The following is a 25,755-nucleotide window of genomic DNA, read 5'->3' as shown; positions in this document are numbered from 1 at the left end:
CTGGCCTCGTGCAGATCTGGGTAACACAGCCCATAGAAGCAGCACTAGGGATAATACAGAGTAGAGCAGGGCACAATGGGAGAATGGAAATGAGGCAAACAGGCCCAGCACCTGCCACAGAACTTCCCACCGTCCTCTAAATAGTCCCTGTCTTTTCCTAACTCCGCATCTTGGCACATCTCCATCCATCTTCCCAGGAATGCCCTTCCCTCTTTTCTTTGCCTATCAAACACCTATACGTCCCTCATGAACCAAGATATTTATTTCACAAACAGCCATGAAGTTCCTGTCATATGCAACATACTGAGTGCTGGTTCATCAGAAAATCAATTTCTCTTGGAAATAAGTCTATTTCTTTTATGATCATTGAATACATACTAAGTAAGCATAGTCTAGTAGTTCTGAGCAAGGATTCAGGACCCAGGCTCCCTGGGTCAAATCCTTGCTCTGGCACCTACTAGCTATGTCAATGTGCCTCAGTTTCTTCATCTGTAAACTGGGAATGATAATAATATGTATCTTGTAGTACCTTCACCATAAGATTGCTAGATGGATAAACTAATATTTTATTGCATTTGGAATAGTTCCTGGCAAATAGCAATTTCTTTATCTGTGTCTATTAAGCTAAATATGTGAATACCAAGTCATTCTTTTTTCTGTGCTTCCACAGCCCTCCATCCATATTCATTATAGAAATTCATTACATTGAGCTGTATGCTGCACATCTGTCACTTCTGGTAGAGTATGAGCTCTTGCTAGGGAGTTCATGATTAATCATCTTTGTATTCCCAACACAAAGAACATAATAGATGCTCAATAAGTGTTTGTCTAATTAATTAATCACTTTATCTACACCTCCCCTGTGTCACAAATCATGAAATGCAATGATGAGTGCCAAAGGAAAGATATTTTTAAGAGTGCAGAGAAAATAGGGATTAGTCTACTGGACTTGACTTGACATTCATAAATGAGGTGGCATCTAAGCTTTTAAAAAATTGGCTAGTACCAGACATAGTCAGCTAATCAGAAAAGCTGAGGGAAAATATAAACAAAGACCTGGAAGAGGGAAAGCATGGAGGCACGTCTAGGAGGAATGAGTGAAAAAGTTTGAGTAGACATGATTCAAAAAGGTGGGTAGGACCCCAACTGTGGAAGGCATGTGGAAAGATCCACTTTATACTGCAGACCAAGGACTCTTAATCTCTATTTCAACATGATACCCTGACTAGATAAAAATTAGACCTGTATCATCAGCTGAGCTTACTCAAAATTAAGTACAGCTTCTATTTTTTTTCTCTTCAAGAGAGCTCATCTATTTATTTATACCTTAACTGTTATCAGCATCAAACATACAGAGGCCCGAATTACTCTATAGTTAAGAGTTGTTATGTCAAGTAATAGGTAACAATTGGGAAAATGAATTGAGCGTGTTCAGATTAATCTTCAGGGATATTATTGTAACAAAATATAAAATAGTTACTAATAACAATGTCTGGGGTGGTATCCTGCACCCAAGTTCTCAAAAATGGATGGATGAAGGAGGACAATCCAGCGGGGGGATAAAATGTGGGGCCAAAGTTTGTAACTCAGTAATTCAATAAATGCAAAAGGATTATTCTGTACTTCATTACAGCTAGAGAATTTATTCTAAAATCTGAGAATGGCAACTCTTCTGTAAGCAGCTTTGTTTTTCCTCTTTTACATGCATGGTGCACTGCAAAGCCCCTGAGAGCTGTCATTTGGCTCTGACCTACTTTGAAGCACATTTCATTTTTGGCTGGGAGCTGTGAGAATGTACACTTCCTCGGGACAGTAAGAAATGCCCATCTTTGGGATTAAATCAAATTTCCCACAGAGGCACTCAATGGTGAATTGGTTTCAAACAGCCTAAATCCCTCGCCTTCTGTGATGGGTGGTTCTTATTGTTTGGTCTGGTGGTAAGTAGCTTCAGGGATCTCTGGGTGAGTTATAGTCTACCTTTTGGTCCCAAATACCTTTCTGCCCTTTGACAAAATTCCTACATCTCTCTGTCCTTCTGCCTCCTTCATGGAACTTCTTTTCTCTATCTAGCAGAGAAACTTTGTGACCTCCCCTGACTGTGTTATCAGCATCTCTCTGTGAATTGGTCAGCAGGATGAAGATATTTTCAGAACAATTCAGCTAGCGTATATATAGTCCCTTCTGGGTACCAATTACTTCAAACTTCACACATAATATAAGTCCCCTAATACTAGGAAAAGAATGTTTTTCTGCATTTTTTGTTTTCTTATTCTGCTTGTTTGTTCAACCTAAGCTGAGAAATTTTAATAGATTTTTGCTTTATAAAAGTTTAAACAAACCAGGGTTTTATTCATATGGAAAGCTGGTATAAATTAGGTTTCAATTTATAAGTTGTGTAGTATAGGCACTTTTCCTGCACTCTGATCTTAATATCTACTTGCTTTGCTGAAACAGCCTGTGATTCAGGTTAATTTTGTAGCGAGGTTCCAACATGGCTCCCAGTGAGTCTTGTCTCCTGGTTTTTATGCCTTTGCATAATTCTTTCCTCGTAGAATAACATCTAAGAACAAATAATACTAAAATATTTATGCAACCACAAAAGATCCTGGATAGCCAAACCAATCTTGAGAAAGAACAAAGCTGGAGGTATTATAATTCCAGACTTCAAGATATACTACAAAGCTGTAGTAATGAAAACAGTATGGTCCTGGCACAAAAATAGACACATAGATCAATGGAGCAGAATAGAGAGCCCAGAAAAAAAGCCACACTTATATGGTCGATTAATCAATGACAAAAGAGACAAGAACATATGAAGGGGAAGAGACAGAGACAGTCTCTTCAATAAATGGTGTTGGGAAAACTGGACAGGTACATGCAAAAGAACAAAACTGGACCACTTTTTTATGCCATACATAAAAATAAGTTTAAAATGGATTAAAGACCAAAATATAAGAACTGAAGCCACAAAAATACCAGAAGAGAACACAAGGCAGTAATTTCTTTGACATCAACCATAGCAACACTTTACTAGAGATTACTCCTAAGGCACAGGATTCCTAGCTTTTAATCTATTAATGATAGCAAAATTGGTATAGATAATGTAAGATATGTGATTTCCATTAATCAATGACCTTGTGGATAAGACCAAAAATAATCTCTTGAGATTATTATTTTCTTCTCAGGAGGAAAAAAAAGCAACTTTGCAGTAATATATTGTGTGTATTACTTTTCCTTTGGAAAAGGCTGAGATGAAATTTCTTCCACATCATTTACCTCCTCACCCTTCATGGAGGCTAGAGTAAAACTTAGTACCTAAGAAAAATGTGTGTGGGGGGGCACCTGGGTGGCTCAATGGGTTAAAGCCTCTGCCTTCGGCTCAGGTCATGATCCCAGGGTCCTGGGATCGAGCCCTGCGTCGGGCTCTCTGCTCTGCAGGGAGCCGGCTTCCCTTCCTCTCTCTCTGCCTGCCTCTCTGCCTACTTGTGATCTTGTCTGTCAAATAAATAAATAAAATCTTAAAAAAAAAAAAGAAAAGAAAATGTGGGGCATGGGTACCAATTACTGTGAATGAATGTTAAATGTTTTGTAATAGTCAAAAGCATGGTAATAGGAAGAATATCATTTTCTCATGTAAAGCAGAAAGAGTTTGGACAGAAATTTCATTCACATAGTAGAGAGGTAGTTTTTTGTTTGTTTTGTTTTTGTTTTAATGTAGATACTTGCAAGGTAAAACAGCTGTAGCGAAGAATAGCCCTCTGTATTAAGTTTATGTTGTTGCATATGAATAGGAAAATATATCTGTAAATGATATCACTGATAAGGAGTTAATATCCAAAATATATAAAGAATTTGAACATCTCAATGCCAAAAAATCCCCAATCTAATGAAAAGATGGGCAGAGGAACTAAATAGACCTATTTTCCAAAGAAAACATATAGACGGCCAATAGACCCAAAAAAAGATGCTCAACATCACAAATCATCAGGGAAATGCAAATCAAAACCACAAGGAGATATTACCTTATACCTGCCAAAAAGCCTAGAATCAAAAAGACAAGAAATCAGAAGTGTTGGTAAGGATGTGGAGAAAAGAAAACATCGGTGCACTGTTGGTGAGAATATAAGTTGGTGTAGCCACTATGGAAAACAGTATGGAGATTCCTCAAAAGATTAAAAATAGAAACATTTCACTACTGGATGTTTACCTAAGGAAAATGAAAACGCTAATTCAAAAAGACATAGGTGCCCATATGTTTATTGCAGCATTATTTACAATAGCCAAGAATATGAAAGCAACCTAAGAGCCCATTGATAGACACATGGATAAGGAAGATGTGGTATACATATACACAATGGAATATTACACAGCCATCAAAGGGATGAGATCTTGACATTTGCAACAACATGGGTGAACCTAGAGGGTATTATGCTAGGTGAAATAGGTCAGACTGAGAGACACAAATACTTTATTATTTCACTCATATGTGGAATCTAAATACAAAACAAATGAATAAACAAAACACAGAATCAGATCTATAAATACAAAGAACAAACAGGATTGCCAGAGGGAAGAGGGTGAGGGGATGGGGCAAAATGGGTGAAGTGGAGTGGGAAATACAGGCTTCCAGTTCTAGAATGAGTAAGTCATGGGAATAAAAGGCACAGTGTAGTGATATAGTCAGTGGTATGGTAAAAGTGTTGTACTGTGATAAGCAGTAGGTACACTTGAATCAACATATTCTATGCCTGAAATTAATGTAACACTGGGTGTCAACTATACTCAAATTTTAAAAACAATTTTTTTTTTAAGAGCTGGGAATCCTGGGGTCAAATTTTGATTGTGCTCCTTTATAGCCTATGACTCAATAATTTAGACACCGTGATTTTTCTAGGCTTTAGTTTTTCTCGTCTGTGAAATGAAACAATTTACCGTCTATTTGTTTTTTCAGCCCTTTACTTCCTATTCATTAAGTACCTGCTGTATGCCAGGCACTGCATCAGAGGTGAACAAGACGGGCAGGGCTCCTGCCTTCTTGGGACTTTGCAACTTATATTTAACATCATATGACTTCATTTTTGGAAAAATTTCAGGCTGGGAAAGGGTCTATAAAAGGAGTCAATTTAACACATTTTTAAAAAGATTTTATTTATTTCTTTGACAGAGAGAGAGGGAGAGCGAGCAAGAGAGGGAACATAAGCAGGAGGGGTTGGAGAGGGAGAAGCAGGCTCCTCCACAGAGCAGGAAGCCCAATGCGTGGCTCAATCCCAGGACCCTGGGATCTCGACCTCAGCCAAAGGCAAACACTTAAATGAGCTACCCAGGCGCTCCTAACACATATTTTTTAAACATGTACCAGCTAGGAGCTGTTACTCTAGAATCATAATCAAATATCCCCAAATTAATAATACTAGATCATATGAAGTTCTTTATACTTTGCACTGCACTTTCTTATTATCACATGTGAGCCTCTCTAGAACCATTTGTGATTGCTAGATTTTATCCACATACCCACCTCTAACACCCACTTTGATTATATTAGATTCCCCTTCTGTACATTCTCAAATGCATTTCTCCCAAGCACTTACGCCCATGTCTAATTAAATAATGAACCAGGAAATTTATTACAGTCTGCTTTTCCTTCAAGACTGAACCATAATAGAGCTTATTGCTCTATCTTAGTATTCAGAACAGAGAAAGTATTCAATATATATTTATAGTATGAATAGTGATGAAGAACTTGGGTCAGAGAGGTTAAATAACTTGCCTAAAGTCACATATTGAATCTCCTACGCACCAGCTTTAGGCTAGTACCTAGACAGAAATTTTCAGAGCTACCTGGGTTAGACTGAACACTGCTTTACCATTCATCCAGTGCCTTCCACCTTGATTCATTAAAAAACAAAATTAAAGGGGCGCCTGGGTGGCTCAGTGGGTTAAGCCTCTGCCTCCGGCTCGGGTCATGGTCTTGGGGTTCTGGAATCGAGCCCCGCATCAGGCTCTCTGCTCAGCAGGGAGCCTGCTTCCCTTCCTCTCTCTCTCTGCCTGCCTCTCTGCCGACTTGTGATCTCTGTCAAATGAATGAATAAAATCTTTTAAAAACAAAAACAAACAAACAAAAAAACAAAATTAAAATACCCACTATTTTTTAGAAAAGTTTTAGGTTTGCAGAGAAAGAGGAAGGCACAGAAATTTCCATATACCCTTCCCCCACCAACACTCACATAGCCTCCCCAGTTATCAACAACCAGAGTGGTACACTTTGTTAAAATTGATGAAGCTGCATTGATACATCATTATCAACCAAAGTCCATAGTTTGCATTAGGGTTCACTCTTCCTTGATTCTTTTTTTGGTTAAGACTTTATTTATTTGTCAGAGAGAGAAATTGAGAGAGAGAACACAAGCAGGGGGAGCAGCAGGCAGAGGGAAGGGGAGAGGGAGAAGCAGGCTCCTTACTGAGCAGAGAGCTTGACACTGGGCTTGACACTGGGTCCTACGGTCTGGAATCCGAGGGTCCTGGGATCATGACCTGAGCTGAAGGCAAGCGCTCAACCAATGGGAGTGACCCAGCCACCCCTGCCTTGATTCTTTTTTGATTTTGGTTGTAGTCACAGCAGGGATAGTAGCACACCATGACAGAGCTGCTGAGGGAAAGACAAGAGAGAACCAGGTACATAACCCCTATTGTTTTGGGATCTTGTTCCATCTGGCAGACTTTCACAGTAAAAGAAATTTTACTAGTGATGAGAAAGGAAAATTGAATCCCAAATTTTTAGCTTTCAGTTGGAAATATTTTTAAATTAACTTGGCAGATAATTCCTTTGAAAATTAGCTGTATTAAATTTAAGCTTCTTTTAAATTATTAGAAAATGTGAAAAATGAGAAGTTTGTCTCAGCATCTTGTAACTTTTATTATTTTTCCCTTTTCCAATTATAGAATCCTGATGAATATATATATATATATATATATATATATGTCCAAATGGAAAATATGTCTGTATAATCATAAAATTATATTTCTCTTTCCACCTTCAAAAGCTGACTTCTTTGTCAAGAAAACTGTATTTACTCCCTTACATTTTGTGTTTTTGCTCACTTGCATTTTGTGTTTTTGCTCAAGTGTCAATTTCCCTATAAAGTCTAACTCTATTAAAATATATTTGCCTGTGGCCATGCCATCTTTAAATTTTCCTTAATTTGCATGAACTTCATATCTTAATGCAAAGCCTAAAATGTCTGACACAAAGTCTATACATAACAATACTTTTGATTGACAGGAAGGTTTATTATGCATTGATATGACATCATATTTATGTATAACAATGACTTTTTGACTGACAACTAAGCAATGATAGAATTCTGGACACCTCTATACACTATTTTTTAAGAAGACAAACTAAAATATCCAGATAATTGGCTGAATTTTTCAGTTTCCATGTCAATAGCTTCTCACTGAGTTTGGGAGGACACAGTGAGCTAGTGTTCATTCTCTACCTTTTCCAGTGGGAAAAGACGATATCTTTGTGCCAGTAGAACATCGTATGGTTCCACTCTGTTTTTTTTCTTTTAATGATTTTGCATGTTAAAAGTTGGCAATTCTGATATTAAAGAAATTGATTTTAAAAAATAGGCATGCTTGCAACTGGTGTGTGGGATATTTTCAAGAATCTGATGATCAGAATAGAAAATCTTCTTAAGATTCTGCATTCTGGTCTTAGGAGAAGGTTCGGTCAGGAGGCGGGACCCACATCAGTGCACGCAGATGCCAATCAATTAACACATCTTTCTAGAACACTTACTCTGCCATCAGCATTCAGCACAAGGCTCAGACACAAAAAGGACTTAAGAAGTGCCACCAGGCAATACATATTTAAGTCTTAAATGATGTAGTAGACTGCAGGCATCTAGAGAAAGGCAAAGCCAGAGTGGTCAGGAAAATATAGTGCCCTTTGCTGTGAAATCTTGAACTCTAATCAGCTGTAAGCCCTTGGGCAAGCTGCTTCACTGCTGTGTGTCCCAGTTTCCTCACCGACAGTAGGAGCTAAGGAGATCTCCCAGCTCCGTTGTTCTACAACCTGATGTAAGACAGGCTTCAAAAAGCAAGCAAGGGCTGCACTGAGCCTGGAGAGCAGATGTTAAAACCTAACTCCGGGGTGGGCACGAATGAGTGACCAAGGACGCCCATGCCAGGAAGAACAACGGCGATAATGTGAGTCAGCTCGTCCTATGATCAACATGTAATTTAGCTCAATAAAAAAGTAGAATAGTAGTAACACTGTAGTAGTGGGATGCTTATTCTTTCTTTCAGATAAATATACAACTTTTTAAAATTTTTAATTTCTTTTTATGTTCAGTTAGCCACTGTATAGTACATAATTAGTCCTTGATGCAGTGTTCAATGATTCATTAGTTAAATATAAAACCTAGTGCTCCTTAGCACATGCCCTCCCCAATACCCATCACCCTGTACCCCTCCTCCTCCCTTATGAAACCCCCAGATTGTTTCTCGGGGTCCATGGTCTCTCATAGTTCATCTCCCTCTCTGATTTCTCCCCTTTTAGATTTCCCCCCTTCCCCTATAGTCCTCTGTGCTATTGCTTATGTTCCACATATGAGTGAAACATAAGTTTTCAGCTTACTTCACTTAACATAATCCCCTCCAGTCCTGCCCATATACAACTTTTTAAAACAGGAAGTATCTAGCTTTTAAAAACCAGTGTAGGCACTGGTCATCATCATAACGAAATGATGGGAGTTTCAGTGTGGCTCTGTACATTGGATTCCAGCCACCAGACGGGGACAGTTCATTCAATCACTCCTCTTGGAAAAGTTGCAGACAATGTGTTTATGTGGCAGCCATGAATTGCTCTTTTTTACAATTCTATAGGTTCCCTGAATTATGCACATTTCCCTGTGTTCTTTACAGAAAAAAATTATTTAACAATTTTGGAAATAATGAAATGGACATTAAATTGGACTCTTGAGACTATCTGGAAAGGATCAAAGATTCTCCATTAACTGGAGGCAAAAAGCATTAGGATATAAGCAACAGAAAATGTTTGACCCTCTTACAAAAATGACAACACTGCACTTTTTTTTTTCCATATTGCCTCTTAGACCTTTGATAACTATAAACTCAGACCCAGCGACTCTGTTTTTAGCAGAACCTATCATTGAGCTAAAAATGGCACAGGCAAGAAATTTGTGTTTGGCAGTTGCTTATAATGCACAACTTTCTTTACTTTTGCCAAATTAAAGCTCCATTAGAATAATTCTGCATTATTCTGTTTGGAAACATTGGGCCCTACCTAGCTATGGCCACTGGCAGTCAATAGGAATTAACAAACAAAACAACTTTGACCTTCTTTTTCTAAAGAGAAACTAAGCCCTGTCTTCTACCCTCAAAAAGAAGATGTAAAACAGATTCCACATTATATTTCAAGAAAGGATGTATGGATATTTCAGGTAAAAATCTTGATGTTCAAGGCTATTTCAGTAATTAGGAAGTAAAATATAAATAAATATTACAGATTTTATCTTTTTTCCATGAGTTATAATTAATACAGTGTGGGTGGTGCTGGTTTTGATTTTTGTAGTTTTTATTCTTTTTTTGCATCTGCATTGGGAAAAATCACTTGACAATGCTGAAGTTAAAGATGTTATATAGAATTATTTATATCCTTCAACAGCATGGTCTAAGATTACCCTAAATCTAGTAGTTCATATTCAAGATAGACAAAACTAACTTAGCACCTCAAAAATACATGAGCCATTGTCTACAGTTGTAAATTACACAACTGTAAGCCAAATAATAACATTTGTGGAACCTAAATTTCTACCACAAGCACCACGGGGACCTTCTGGAAACGCGGTGGCAGAACACCTGCGTCACTGCTGGCTGCCAGCCAGCGGTAACCAAGGTGGGGCTGTGCAGCAGCCAACAGGCACAGACTTGTTCACGTACCCAGGAGATGCCCCAGAGGACTTCCAGAAATACTTCACAGAGGATCCTTGCCAGGTGCTGGGTCCTGTGTGACCAGGTTTGCTGTTATTTTTTAGGGAGGTAGGAAGGAGGTGTCAAGTGTCCATATAGCAAAATGTGAGTATACATTCTAATATAATCTATTTCCATAGCCTGTTGAACTCTGGTGGGGACCCGGGGGTGGTGGGGAGACAACAGGATAATGTTAATGAGGGTTAGGATATCTTCTCAGACTTGAGGGACTCTAGTCTGCAAGGAGGGTCACTTCAAGATGGAAGTCAGAAAAACGCAGAAATCTATCAATGTAAACATTATCAGGGAAAGCATGATAAGAGAGAGGGAGAAGAGTAGCAACCGTTGAAATGCTCACAGCCCCCTACCCCAAATTCTCTGTACATTTCAGAACTGTGAACGATGTAACTTTCATTGAAACTGTGGGGTCTTTTAGGAAGTATAGTTAGAAACTTGATCTTGTACTAATACTGGACACCAAGAGAGAAGCTGGTAGGAAGAAGGATGTGGCCCAAGCAACTCATGACTGGAAATAATCTTAAGTTTACATAATGGAATTCACCCTCCAACTCCACCAATAAGATGAAGTTGGGAGAAGTGGAAATGAAGGTCACAGAAATACTGGCCTTGGGAAATTATACAAGTATTCACTCTCTGCATTTCTATCCAAACCTGCTTTCCTCACCACCATCCAACAATGGGCAAGCTCTCTCACTGCCCTGCCTTCCAGTCGGGGAATGGAAGGTCTTGAGAAGTGTTGGGAGCTATCTTGTCATCTTTAATGAGCACAGCATCCTGGCAGTTCAAAAAGACTCAGTACAGATTTATGGAACCAATGGAAAACAAAAATGAAAACAGCACTATTCCGCTTTCTGTCAAATTGTTTTTTCTTTTAAATCTAAGCTTTTCACTATAAAACCATCTGTGTAACATTTTTGTTCTTCATAATTTGCCGACTTTTTCTATTATATGCATACCAAGTAAGACCGTGTCTTGTTTCCCCTTTCCTGCCCACCATCTCATCCACCTTCATTAGGTTTAAACTAAGAATGACCCTATGGGGCAAATGCCCTCAGTTTGAGGTCTTTTCATTGCTCTGTGTCTATTCTTTCTTAACTTAATAACTCAGTTCTTCAGTGTCTTTTTATTCCAGTACAGTAACCCAGCGATTTTATGCACATGACTACATACACGCACACACATACACACACAGGCATGCATACACACCCTTTGAAATTAGTTCTTTTTTTCAACATGGCAAATTAGAATCACATCAAATTTGAACTCAAATATATTTCTATAAAAATTGAAAAGTGAATATGTCATTCTGAGTTCCAAAAAAATGCAGAAATGGTTGAAATGATGGAAAAAGGTCTATAGCTCCCCAGAGGCTAAAATATTATGATAATCATTTTCATAATTCAAATGAATATGTAATTACTAGACATCAAGGGGTAAGATTTACAATTTGCTAAACTAAGCCAAAAAATCAGTAGCAATCAGCATAGGAAAATGTACCCTCTTATAAGTGAGGTAAATTAATTTTGTTACTGAAATATTATATTTCCACTCATCACTTATTCAAACATATCCATTTTTCCGTCCTAATGTTTCATTGCTAAGATAATTGAACTTTTCAGTTTTTATCTCAAGCTTATATTACTTAAAAATCTCTGTGTGCAGTATTACAACAAAAGGGCAAAGGTAGAGATAGGAGTTATTTAGCTCTCATGGTTTATGATTGCATTGAAGCTCACAATTGATTATAGCTTCCTAACCTCTCTTTTCCTACTCATTACCCTCTTCATTTTATACCAGTATTTTCAGCTATCAGACTGTCTTTATTTAGGAGGCACAAAAGGAGAAACGAAGAAGAATTTGAAAAATAATATATTTTTGTTTTGATGTTTCAATTTAATGCAGGTTTGAAAATGCTGAACTGTCTAAGGTATAGTAAATATTCATTAGGCAGTTTAGCTTTTACTAAGTTCTAAATGAAAATGACCCAGCAAAATCAAATTGAAATTTCATAGAGTACTTTTCAAGTATGGTTCTAAAACATGCATTAAACAAAATGCATTCATTTGAATGCAAGCCTCTATCTTTCTCTAGAATACATACACACCCTAGGGTCTATTATGCTTTCAGTTCAATGCCTCCAAAATGTGTGTGGTGTGGATCAAATAAATAGTTCAACAGCTTTCGTAAGCAAACAATCTTATGGTCTGGTATATCTGCAAACCTCTTGTGCTATTTCTTTATGCTTCCCCACTTACAAAGGTTAATGCAAATTTCATTTGAATTCAAGCAAAATATTCTGCATTATTTTCTACACAGACAAATCTGTTCAGAAAGAGCCCATCAGAATTTATCCATGTGAATCCAATAGCCCTTTATGGACTTGTAGAAGCTGAGCAAGATGTGCTCACTTTTAGAAATCATACTTGCCACTGGCCAGCCCTGGAATCACAGTACTTAGGGCAGGGAGGATTTTAGAAACCATGTAGCCCAGCCTTCCCTTTAGGGAAAAAAAAAAAAAAGTAAAATTTAACATATATTTAAGATAGACTACTTTCTCTCTCCAAAATGTTCTTTCCCTTTGACGATACTCCTTGTTTTGATGCTTGCTTTATTTGATATTAATATAAGCACTCTAGCATTCTTGTGCTTACAGGTTTCATGGTATAGCTTTTTTCATCTTTTTACTTTCAGTCTACTGGTATCTTTATGGTTAAAATGTATCAGCTTTAGAGAATATAAGTTGGATCCTGCTCTTTGATCTAGTCTGGCAGTCTCTGCCTCTTAACTACAGTTAGTCTGTATAAACAATGTAATCATATTATTTTTGTGTTGTTTATTTGTCCATTTCATTTTTTCAAATATTTTGTTCCTCCTCTCACCTTATTCTGGTTTAATAAAATAAAATTTTAAGTTAAAAATTAATTTTAGCACAGTTTAGACATAGAAAAAAATTGTGAAGATAAATTCAGAGAGATTCTATATATCTCACATCAAGTTGTTTTTATTGCAAACATGTAACATTAGTATGTACATTTATTATTAATGAACCCAAACTGCTATGTATTATAAAGTCCAAACTTTATTCAGCTCTCCTAGTATTTACCCTAATGTCCCTTTTCTGCTCTAGGATTCTTCTAGGATGACACATTACGTTTAGTTATCATGTTTCCTTAAGCTCCTCTTGACTGTGCCAGTTTCTTAGACTTACCATTATTTGGCATGAACTTGACAGATTAAAGGAATCAGTTTTTCCATAAATGTTCATCAACTGGGATTCACCTAATACTTTAAACATGGTTATACATGATTAGACAGGTTATATATTTTAGAAGGAAGATCAAAAGGTAGACTACTTTTTCATCACATGTATCAAGGATACATTGTTATCAACATGACTAATCACTATTACCGTTGACCTTGGTAACCTGGTTGAAGCAGTGTTTGTCAGTTTTCTCCACCATAAAGTTACCCCCAACCCTTTCTGTACTGTACTCTTTGGAGGAAAGTCAACATATGAAGTTCACTGTTAAGAAGCTGAGTTTATGCTCCATCTCCATGAAGGCAGGGAGTCTACACACATGATTTGGATTTGTTTCTGCTCAGGAGATTTGTTTATTCCCTCTCATTTCTTCAATCATTTATATCATTATGAACTCATACATACTTTGGGTTAAAATATATATAATAACTATGGATGGACCTAAAGGGTTATAATTGGGCTATAATCTAATACTTTATTATATTGCTAAAATTTTTCCAGTTTTGGCCATTGGGAGCTCTTTCAGTTGGTTCCTGTTCCCATTTGACATATCCCATCATTGTGGGTTTTTGTTGTTTGTTTTTGTTTTTTAGTATTTCTTTACTCTCTGACAAAACAAGATGCTCCAGATTCATCTTGTGTATTTCCTTTCCCAGTCCTAGTATCAGCCTTTTCTCCAAGTAGCCTTGTGGTGTGTGTATGTATGTGTGTGTCTGTGTGTGTGTGTTTTAATATGGAGAGTGAGTGGTAACCAAGATCTGGTTGCTAAGTGTGCTCACTGCTACTGGAGTATCATTGCCTCTAGGCCCTCTCAGCTGACACATCAAGGAAATATATGTGTATACTAACCCAAGTATACAAACACATTTATATTATATTTGTGTTTATATTGTTTTTACATGTAACTTATATATATGTAAGCTAATATATATATGTGTATATATATATATTTGTAACATGTATATTTATATAAATTCATATTGATGTCTCCAATTATAATCTATTACCACATTGATCATTATAACCTCTTCTTGCAATGTGTAACCTGCCCCCCCAAGAATGAGAAACCTGGCTCCCACCATCTGTCATCCAGTTACTTAACAGTTAAGTAACTGTTTTCTCCAGTTCTTAAGTAACTGTTAAGTTACTTAACTGTTACATAACACTAGTGCCAGTGTTTCTGCATAGTAGTATCAAAATTGTTTAACCTACCATTTCCATGAGAAACAACTTTATCAACTAGAATATAACACTTAGGTACAGATTCTTTTCCCCTTTGTCTTACAGACCCCATTTATTTCCAAAGTTACTTAGGTCAGCAACTCTTTCCCATATCCCTTCAATGAAGATGTTTTAAATATTTGAAATAAAGATATATTGTTTTATCACATTCTGCATTCCATACTGGTACCCCATAACTTCCTAAAGGATTTTTTTAAAAGATTTAATTAATTAATTAATTAATTTAGAGGTAGAGAATAGAGGAAGGAGAAGGAGAGAGAATCTGTAACAGATTCCATTCTGAGCGCAGAGCCCAACACTGACCATAAGATCACAATCCAAGCTGAAACCAAGAACCCTGTACTCAACCAACTGAGTCACCCAGGCACACCTGCAAAAGATTTTTTGAAAGTTTGCATACATTAAAATTTATTTTCTGTGAAATAAAATTCTATAAGGTTTTTCTTTTCCTCTTCTTAAATTGAAATATAATTAATATACATTATTGTATTAGTTTCAGGTGTACAATATGATTCAACAATTCTATACATTACTCAGTGTTCATCAAGACAAGTGTACTTTTGAACCCCTTTATCAATTTCACTCCTCTACCCAGAGTCTGGGTTTATTTGTTTGTTTGGCTCTTTGTCTTTGTTTTGTTTTTAAAAATTATACATATGAGTGAAATCATATGGTATTTGTCTTTCTCTGATTGATTTATTTCACTTAGAATTATATCCTTTAGGTCCATCCATGTTGTTGCAGAGGTCACGATCTCAACTCTTATGGCTGTGTAATATTCTATTGTGTATATAACCACATCTTCCTTTCCATTTGTCTATCGATGGATACTTAGGTTGCTTTCATATTCTTGGCTATTGTAAATAATGTTGCAATAAACATAGGGGTGCACATACCTTTTTGAATTAGTGATTTCATTTTCTTTAGGCAAGTACCCATTAATGGAATCACTGGTTTATATGGTGTTTCTATTTTTAATTTTTTGAGGAATCGCCATACTGTTTTCCACAGTGGCTACACAAACTTATATTCTCACCCAACAGTGCACAAATGTTCTCTTTTCTCCACACCCTCACCAACACTTGTGATTTCTTGTCTTCTTGATTCTAGGCTTTTTGACAGGTATAAGGTAATATCTCCTTGTGGTTTGATTTGCATTTCCCTGATGATTTGTGATGTTGAGCATCTTTTCATGGGTCTGTTGGCCATCTATATGTCTACTTTGGAGAAATGTCTATTTGGTTCCTCTGCCCATTTTTAAATTGGATAAGGTTAAGTGTTTTGGTGTTGAGTTATATAAGTTCTTTCTGTATTTTGGATATTAATCCCTTATCCTAGATAAGATTTGCAAATATCTTCTCCTATTCTGTAAGTTGCATTTTTCTTTTCTTGATGGTTTCCTTGGCTGTGCAAAAGCTTTTTATTTTGGTATACTCAAATTCTACAGGTTTTGACAAAAGCACATTGTCATGGCTTTACCGTTATAATGGTAAAGAATAGCTGCACTGGCCTAAAATATCACTGCCCTGTACCTCACCAACTCCCTCCCCCAAACTCTTGGCAACCACTGATCATTTAACTCTCTCCTTAGTTTTTCCTTTTCCAGGATGCATTTAATAGGAATCACACAGTGTGTACCCTTTTCAGACTGGCTTCTTTCATGGAGCAATGTGCATTTAAGATTCGTTCATGTTTTTTCATGGTTTGATGACTCATTTTTTTCATTATAGAGTAATAATCCATATGTGGATATACCACAGTTTTTATATCATTTTACCTATTGGGGGTAAAATGTTTTACCCTGGTTTTCTTCTAGTTTTGACAATTATAAGTAAAGCTGTTGCAGTCATTTACAAGCAGGTTTTTTTGTAGGCATGCTTTTGGATCAGATTGGTAAATAAATAGAAGCACAATTACTGAACTGTATATAAGAAAAGACTGCCAAGGAAGTTTCCAAAGTGTCTATATTATTTTGGTTTCCTACTGACAAAAAATGAGAATTCCTGTTGCTCATCCTCAACAGCAATTGATATTGTTAGGTTTGGGTGATTTTGTTTATTTGTTTTGCTATTTTAATAAGAATATAGGAATATCTACTTGCAGTTTTATCTGTAATTATTGAATGATAGATAATGTTGAGCATACTTCATTTGCTTATTTGCTATCTATATATCTTTTTTGGCAAAGTGTCTGTTCAGACCTTTAGCCTACTTTTAAATTGGGTTATTTTCTTTTTGTTGAGTTTAAGAGCTCTTTGTGTATTTTGGGTATAAGTCCTTTATCACATGTTTTCAAATATTTTCCCTCAGCTTGTGGCTTGTTTTTTATTTTCTTGACAGTATCTTATGCAGTGCAGAAGTTTTTCACTTTAATAAATTCCAGGTTGTCTATCTTTTCTCTCGTGACTCATGCTATTGGTCTTTTATCTAAAAACTCATCACCAAACCCAAGATCGTGTAGACTTACTTTTACATGTTCTTTAAGAAGTTTTATAATTTCATATTTCACATTTAGGTGTGGGAGGCCACGATAAGGCTTGAGACGAGGAACAAACCAGGCCCTGACTTGTGCCTCCTTTAAAATCCGAATAACCTAACAAAAGGTTTAGGACGGGAAAAGTTGAGTAGCACTGTGAAAGGGTCTATGCTATGCACTCGCCTACATGACTTCCCACACGCTTGCTATACAAATGAGAACAATTCAGTTGGGGTCATAAGTTCGTGGCTGGTCCTTGCTGCCCTAGTACAGCCCATAAATTACTTTCAGGTTTGCTGTATCAATACAGAACAATTGTACTGGCATCAGCCGTTTGGCCTCTCGAGGTCTGCTTAATTGGGATCCTGTGGTTGTTTAACTAGACACAGATGTATTGCTTCTCCTATCATCACTATATATATGGCCTTAATGCTTTGAATAAACTTAGCACTGTTGGACATCCTCCTCAGTGCTCCTCCTGCCCCCATCTCTTTGTCTCTTAATTTCTTTTCATCACCCTTTCACCCTCACATTCCTGATCGATTTGTCATGCCGGCTGCGACATTTAGGCCCATAATACATTCAGGTTTGTTCTTTTCTTTTTCTTTTTTTCAGTGTTCCAAAATTCATTGATTATGCACCACACCCAGTGCTCCATGCAATACGTGCCCTCCTTAATACCTACCACCAGCTCACCCAACCCCTCAGCCCCCTCCCCTCCAAAACCCTCAGTTTGTTTCTCAGAGTCCACAGTCTCTCATGGTTTGTCTTCCCCTCCAATTTCCCCTAACTCACTTCCCCTCTCCACCTCTCAATGTCTTCTGTTTTTCCTTATATTCCATAAGTAAGTGAAACCATATGATAATTGACTCTCTCTGCTTGACTTATTTCACTCAGCATAATCTCTTCCATTCCCATTTATGTTGATACAAAAGTTGGGTATTCATCCTTTCTGATGGAGGCATAATACTCCATTGTATATTGGACCATATCATCTTTATCCATTTGTCCGTTGAAGGGCATCTTTGTTCTTTCCACAGTTTGGCAACTGTGGCCATTGCTGCTATGAACATTGGGATACAGATAGCCCTTCTTTTCACTACATCTGTATCTTTGGGTTAAATACCCTGTAGTGCAAATACAGGGTCATAAGGTATCTCTATTTTTTATTTCTTAAGGAATCTCCACACTATTTTCCGAAGTGGCTGCACCAACTTGCACTCCCACCAACAGTGTAAGAGAGTTCCCCTTTCTTGGTGTTTACTAATGTTTTCTTGATGTTTACTTGATGTTTACTGCCTTGTTAACTTTGGCCACTCTAACTGGTATAAGGTGGTATGTGAATGTGCTTTTGATTTGAATTTCTCTGATGGCTAATGATGATGAACATTTTTTGTAAGTCTTCTTTGGAGAAGTGTCTGTTCATGTCTTCTGCCCATTTTTTGACATGATTATCTGTTTTGTGTGTGTTGAGTTGGAGGAGTTCTTTATAGATCTTGGGTATCAGCCCTCTGTTTGTAGTGTCATTTGCAAATATTTTCTCCCATTCTGTGGGTTGCCTCTTTTTTTGGTTGACTGTTCCCCCCCCCCCTTTTTTTTTTAAAGATTTTATGTATTTATTTGAGAGAGAGAGAGAGAGAATGCGCACACATGAGAAGGGGTAGGGTCAGAGGGTCAGAGGGAGAAGCGGACTCCCTGCTGAGCTGGCAGCCTGATGTGGGACTCTATCTGGAGACTCTGGGATCATGACCTGAGCCAAAGGCAGTCACCCAACCTACTGAGCCACCCAGGCGCCCCCATTCAGGTTTGTTCTTCTGTAGGCTATAAAAATATGTGCTAGATTTCCTGTTTTGCACATGGACATGCATTGTTCCAACACCATTTCTTGAAAAGACTCTTCTTTCTCCACTGAATAGCATCAATAGGCAGAATAATGCCCCACCTCCACAAAAGACACTCATGTCTTAATCCCCAGAAACTGTGACTATGTTAGGCTACATGTCAAGGGGAATTGAAGTTACAGATGGAATTAGGATTGCCATTCAGATGGTCTTGAGATGGGAAGATCATCTAGGATTATAGATGTGGACCCAGAGGAATCATGAAGGTCCTTATGAGTGGAAGAGGGGTAAAAGAATCATAGTCAGAGGAGACTGCTACAATAGGAGAAAACTTGCCTGGCTTGGAAAATGGAATTATCATGCATGGGTATTTGATTATCTTAAATGCTTTTTCTGATTCAATCGATATTATCCTAAAAGAATTTTTTTTTGTATTTAGCCAGTTGATGAGGTAAAGTACATTGATTTCAAAATTTAAAAAAAATTTTATATATATATATATATATATATATATATATATATATATATATTTGTTTGCTTTTTGACAGAGAGAGAAAGAGAGTATACAAGCAGGGGGGGCAGCATGCAGGGGGAGAGAGAGAAGCAGACTTCCCCTGAGCAGGGAGCCCCATGCAGGGCTAGATCCCAGGACCCCAGGACCCTGGGATCATGACCTGAGTTGAAGGCAGGCAGTTAACCAGCTGAGCCACCCAGGTGACCCTGATTTTCCAATTTTGAATCTGGAAAAAAATCCCACTTGGTCATGGTGTATGATTCCTTTTTATTCATAGTTGAAATGGATTTGCTAATATTTCATTGAGTATTTTTGCATCTACGTTCATGAGAGATTTTGGTTCATAGTCTTCCTTTCTTGTACTATCTTTGTCTGGTTTTTGGTATTAGGTTAAATCTGGACTCAGAGTTTATAAGTGTTTTTTAAACTAGCTGTTTTCTAAAAATGAGTTTAGAAGTGTTTTCTCTACTTCTGTTTCTGGGAGAAATTGTGGAGAATTGGTATAATTTCATCCTTAAATTTTTGGTAGGACTCACCAGTGCAACCATCTGGGCTGGATACGTTTTTGGTTTTGTTTTGTTTTGTTTGTTCTTTTCTTGTTTTTTGTTGTTGTTGTTTGTTTGTTTGTTTGTTTGTTTTAGGGGGAGGGTTATAAACTATTGAAGTTTTTTGAATAGGTATAGTCCTATTCAGATGATCTATTTTTGTGTGTGTGTTCATTTTGGTAGTTTGTATCTTTGAAGGAATTGGTCTATTTCGTTTAAGTCATCAAATTTGTTTGTAGTATTCCTTCACTATCCTTTTAATGACCAAAGAATAAGTATGATGACCCTTTTTAAATCTGATTTTGATTATTTGTATCTTCTTTTTTTCCTCAGTTAGGCTGGCTTACAGGTTTATCAATTTTATTGATTTTTTTCAAAGTACCGGCTTTTGGTTTCATTTATTGTTTTATTCTTTTTAATCTCATTGATTTTCTTTCTAATTTTTAGTATTTCTTCTTGTTGTTTAGGCTTAAACTGCTATTCTTTTCTAAAGTAGGAGATGGGTGACTTTTTTTTCAACCAGAATCAACATGTAAAAATTTTATTTGGAGCATTCAATATATTTACATTAGTTCCAGTTGCTTATATATGTAGACTTATTTATATGTTCTTATATAGCTATAAGATATAGCTAAGAGTCTATATGATCTGATTTATCTATATTATTTTATATGTCTTTTATGTCTTTCTTGGTTTTCTTTAGACAGATTTTTTTCCTCTCATTTTATTTCCCCCTACTAGTTTGGATTTTCATTTTCTATTTCCACTTTGTAGTTCTTACTTTAGAAAGTTAAATTTACATACATTTACATACATTTAATTTATATACATAAAGTTTTATTGTCTAAAGTTAGTCAATATTTCTATTCTCCTTCTGAATAATTCAAGGACTTAGGGCATTTGATTCCAGTCATTGCTCCATAGTAAATGCTATTATTTTGGGGAATTTTGACTCTACCTTGTTTTATATATATATATATATATATATATATATATATATATATATGTAATTTTTTTAAAGATTTTACTTATTTATTTGAGAGAGAGAATGCCATAAGTAGAGGAGAGGGAGAAAAAGGCTCCCCACTGAGCAGGGAGCTTGATGTGGGGCTCAATCCCAGGACCCTGGGATCATGACCTGAGCTGAAGGCAGATATTTAACCAACTGAGCCACCCAGGTGTCCCTGTTTATATAATTTTTATATTGCTGTTATTTTATTTTATGTAGTTGATTTTAATTTTATATTTACTCACACATTTATTATTTTCATTGTTTTTGGTTTTTTAATCTGAGATCACTTTTTTTTTTTTCACTTAAAGGTATATCTTTTAGAATATTAGTAAAGATGAACTGGTGGTAAGAATATATCAAGTTTCCTCCTTCCTTTCTCCCCAGGAATTGTCTTCATTTTACTTCTTGAATGTTATTTGGCTGGCTATGGGAGTGTAGGTTGACAAGTGTTTTATTTCAGATGTCAGTCTAACCAAGGTCAACAAACTATGACCTGTCTGCCAAATTTGAATCACTACCTGTTTCTTTGTAAATAAAGTTTTACTGAAACACAGCCATTCTTATTCATTTACAAGTTTTGTAGCTGATTTTACTGCAGTGGCAGAAATGAGTATTTGCAACACAAACCATACAGGCCTCAAACCCTAAAGTAATTATCATCTCTTCCTTTACAGAAAGAGTTTCCTAATCCCTGGTAAATTACTACTTCTGTTAATACAGCTTTTAAAGATGATATTTTTGCAGGTTGCTGATGTGAAATTTCATTATGATTTGTCTAGGTCTGGACTTTTTTTATGACATTTGCAATTTTGGGACCTTCTTGAAGGTATGCATCATTGTTAGTTACTTTTTCTGGAAATGTTTCAAAAATTTTTAATTTATATTTTACTTTTTATTTTTTCTACACATAGGTTTTATATATTTATTTTTTATAGTATAGTTAGCATACCATGTTATGTTGGCATCAGGTATATAATATAGTACAATTGTATAACATCATATAGTTCGATAATTCCTTATATCATCCAGTGCTTATCATGAGAAAATTTTCAAATCTTGTCTCTACTACCCTCTCCCTCTTATGTCCTTTTTAAAGGAGAAACTGTCTCTCTCTTTGCACCATATCTCTAGTCTCACTTTCATATATTTTTCCATCTCTTTGTCTCTCAATATACATCTGAATAATTTATCAGATCACCTTCCAGTTCACCTATTATTCCTCTAATTTTCTGCTGTGCAGTTTATATAACCCACAGAATTTTTAATTATTCTAATGTTCATTTCTAGAGGTTCTATTTTTTTTTTTACAAAAATCCTCATTCCCCTTTTATCTTATTTTTCCCTGTTCATTTTCCTCTTATTTCTGAAACATATTAAATGTGGTTCTTGTGTAATCTATAATTGATAATTCATACATCTGCATTCTTTATAGTCTTTTTCTGCTGTTTCTTATCTTATGAAGAACATTTTCTATCAGAATTCTTTAAAACTTGTGATGGAGATAAATTCATCCAAAAACCATCTGCTTTGCTTCTGTCACTTCTTTGCTGGGGGCGGCAGGGGGGGGAGGTTGGCGGTGCAGGGAGAGGGTGGGGGTGAAGGAGAGGCGTACAACCAGGCCAGAACTACTTGAAACCACAGTATTATCCATTTAAGGATTTTTGGAGAACTTAGCCAATGTAAATTGATGTATAAGCCCTAAGGATATGCATTTGTTTCATAACTTTCAAGGGAGAGGTTTTTTTTCCTTTTTCATTAAGCACCGTGGTTTAAGGCAGGCAATTTCCCTTGTGTTCTGTGTGGGGATGGGTGTTAGGTAGGGCATTCAGAGAAGAACAAATTGGGTTTGTTTCTAACTTACAACTACCCTCTTACAAAAGAATGCTTCTAGGATCCTGACTTCACTTAGTTTCTTATTTGACCTGTTGTCATTCTATTAATGCATTTAAGGAGGTAGAAAAAAAATATTCAACATTCATTGTTGAAAACATTGTTTTCAGCAGAGGGGAAAGTTATAATACCTAGTCTACAATAATGATAGAAAAGAAAGTCGAAATCCCTTTATTTGAACATGGGAGGTTGCAGGTCAAAAGAAGGTAAATGACTTGACTGAGATCACACAGTTCTGCCCTAAGAAAGAATTTATTTTTTAAAGAATGTTCTTTAAAAGAAAAAAAAATTAAGAAAAATTCTTTTTAAAGATTTCAGGATTTAGAAAATAATAATTACTGGAACAGAAATAAATATCCATCAGTATTCCATAGGGAAGATCAGTTGTTAAATAGATAGTCAAATCAGTGCATTTCAAGTTATAGAAAATTGTCATTTGATTAAAGATTTTAATCAGATTTGAGGTCATTTCCACCTCAAATCAGTATACCTCAGACAAATGTCTTTGTTTCATTGAAAAATTTCCCAACTGTCTTACTTCCTAAACATCAAGGGATTCACCAGCTGCTGGCCTGGTATTTAAGCCCAAATCTCTGGCATTATCTTTACTTTCAAATCTTTCTTCTTTCACATACACTCATTTATCAACGTTAGCAGCTTCCTTTGCTCTGTCAGTGCCTTGTTAGGGCCTGGCTACTTCCTGATTAGAATATTGTCAGTATCATTCTGGCTCTAGTATCCCACATCTACCTGCAAATTTTCCACCTTTATTTAAGACACAAACATACATGACACGCTCACTACACATACAGTTGGCCTATATGGTTTGTTGAGGTAGCTTTCTACATAAATAGAAGGTTAGAGAGTGCTTCCTCTAGGAGAAGAATGTTCTGAAAATGGGAGGTTAGTATAAAGGGTTTTAGCTTTAGATGTGATATTTTGATTTTTTACAGAGAAATATACCCTTCACTACTTTGGTAATATAAAGAAAATGCTTGTGCTTACGGTCACAGAAGTGTCTCTACACTTCAGCGCTTTGTAGTGACCCTTCTTCATCCTACATATTTTAAGTTTGTCACTCTTTTCCTGTTTAACATACTCAGCCCTTGAATTTTGTGGCCTAGTTCATAGATAGGTCAGGACATTCCATCTTTCTTTTTATTTTTCCATGCCATCTATTCTCTGGTTTCAAGCAGAGAAAAATACATACAAAGTACATTCTCTCTACTCGCCTGCCAGGGTGGGAGATTGAAATCAATTCTTTATCATAGGTGTCTCATTATTCTCCTTTTAGAAATAATTTTCTAAATGTTGTCTTGGAAGTTTCTACACACCTTACGTTCCTGTTCTCTATGCTTAATGTTTTCTACACTGCATCTCCTCTTCTACCTGATCTAGAGTTCTAGAATTTCCAATTTTTAATCTTCATGTTATGGCTTCTAAACGCAAATCCTCAGTACAGAGGTGGTTGTCTCTGTTTAACTGTATCCACTTTCAGACAACACCAGAGTCGGTGAATAATCCAGAATGAAGTTCAGAAAGACATAGAAACAGAAAGTATCAAAATCAGGTCAAGAGATAGAATGAGAAGGTTTAACACATAGAGTTGCAAAAGAAGATAATAGAGACAGTTGAGGAGACAAAACATTGGAAGAGATAAGGAATATTGGAAGAGATAAGGAATGTGAAAGATGGGGATACTAATACTCAAGAAACAAACCAAACACCCAAAAAACTTAAATTAAAAAAAAATACATTTAGATGTATTACAGTGAAACTGAAGAAAACCATAGACAGAAAGTTTAAATGTAGCCAGAGAGAAAAGACAGAATATCTAATAAAAGAGAATCAAATTGTCAGATACCTGATTTTTTTAAAATAAGTAGAATATCAAAGTGCTGAGAGAAAATACATACCAACCTTGAATTATATACTCAGTGGAACTTTTTCAAAAACAAAGACAAAATAAAAGCAAACAAAAAACTGGATATTCCATAAATAGACCTTTGGTGAACTACCTTCAGAAAGAGGAAACAATCCCAGGAAGATGGTCTGAGAGTCAGAAAGAATCATTAGTATACTAATAATATACTAATATAACAATATACTACTATATATATTTATATACTATACATATACTATATATATTTATATACTATAAAATAACACGCAGGTAAAGCTGAACAAACTCTAATTATATAGGACAATAATAATACTGTATTCATTTTCTATTTCCACCATAGATAATTTCCATAAATATAATGGCTTTAAAAACACACATTTGGGGGTACCTGGGTGGCTCAGTGGGTTAAAGCCTCTGCCTTTGGCTCAGGTCATGATCCCAGAGTCCTGGGATCGAGCCCCGCATCGCATCAGGCTCTCTGCTCAGCAAGGAGCCTACTTCCCCCTCTCTCTTTGCCTGCCTCTCTGCCTGCTTGTGATCTCTGTTTGTCAAATAAATAAAATCTTTAAACACACACACACACACACACACACACACACACACCACACATTTGTTATCTCAGAGTTCCGTAAATTAGAAGTCTGACACAGGTCTCCCTCGGCTAAAATCTTGATGTTAGCAGAGGAGGTTTCCTTCCCAGAGGCTCTAAGGGGAGAATTTGTTTCCTTGCCATTCCTATCTTTAGAGGCCGTTCATATTCCTTGGTTCTTGTCCCTTTTGCTTTCAAAGCATCTTTCTGAGCATACTCTGTTAATAGTCACACCTCCTTCTGGCCACACCCAGGAGAAGGGTTCTTTGCTTTTTTTTTTTTTTTTTAAAGATTTTCCATTTATTTATTTGACAGAGAGAAATCACAAGTAGGCAGAGAGGCAGGCAGAGAGAGAGGGAAGCAGGCTCCCTGCTGAGCAGAGAGCCCGATGCGGGACTTGATCCCAGGACCCCGAGACCATGACCCGAGCCGAAGGCAGCGGCTTAACCCACTGAGCCACCCAGGCGC

General features: G+C 36.5%; 1 protein-coding gene across 2 annotated transcripts in view; it reads left to right on the top strand.

The window, feature by feature from the left end:
* The window catches only part of FANCL (FA complementation group L), a 299,340-nt gene that overhangs the window by 49,820 nt on the left and 223,765 nt on the right, over nucleotides 1-25,755 (top strand). The gene's annotated exons all lie outside the window — the stretch shown is intronic.

Source organism: Mustela putorius, unplaced genomic scaffold, assembly GCF_011764305.1.
Source record: "Mustela putorius furo isolate JIRA1106 unplaced genomic scaffold, ASM1176430v1.1 tig00000224_pilon_pilon_pilon, whole genome shotgun sequence".
NCBI lineage: Eukaryota > Metazoa > Chordata > Mammalia > Carnivora > Mustelidae > Mustela > Mustela putorius.
Note: the sequence above shows the minus strand (reverse complement) of the source record. Positions and strands in the feature narration are given on the sequence as shown.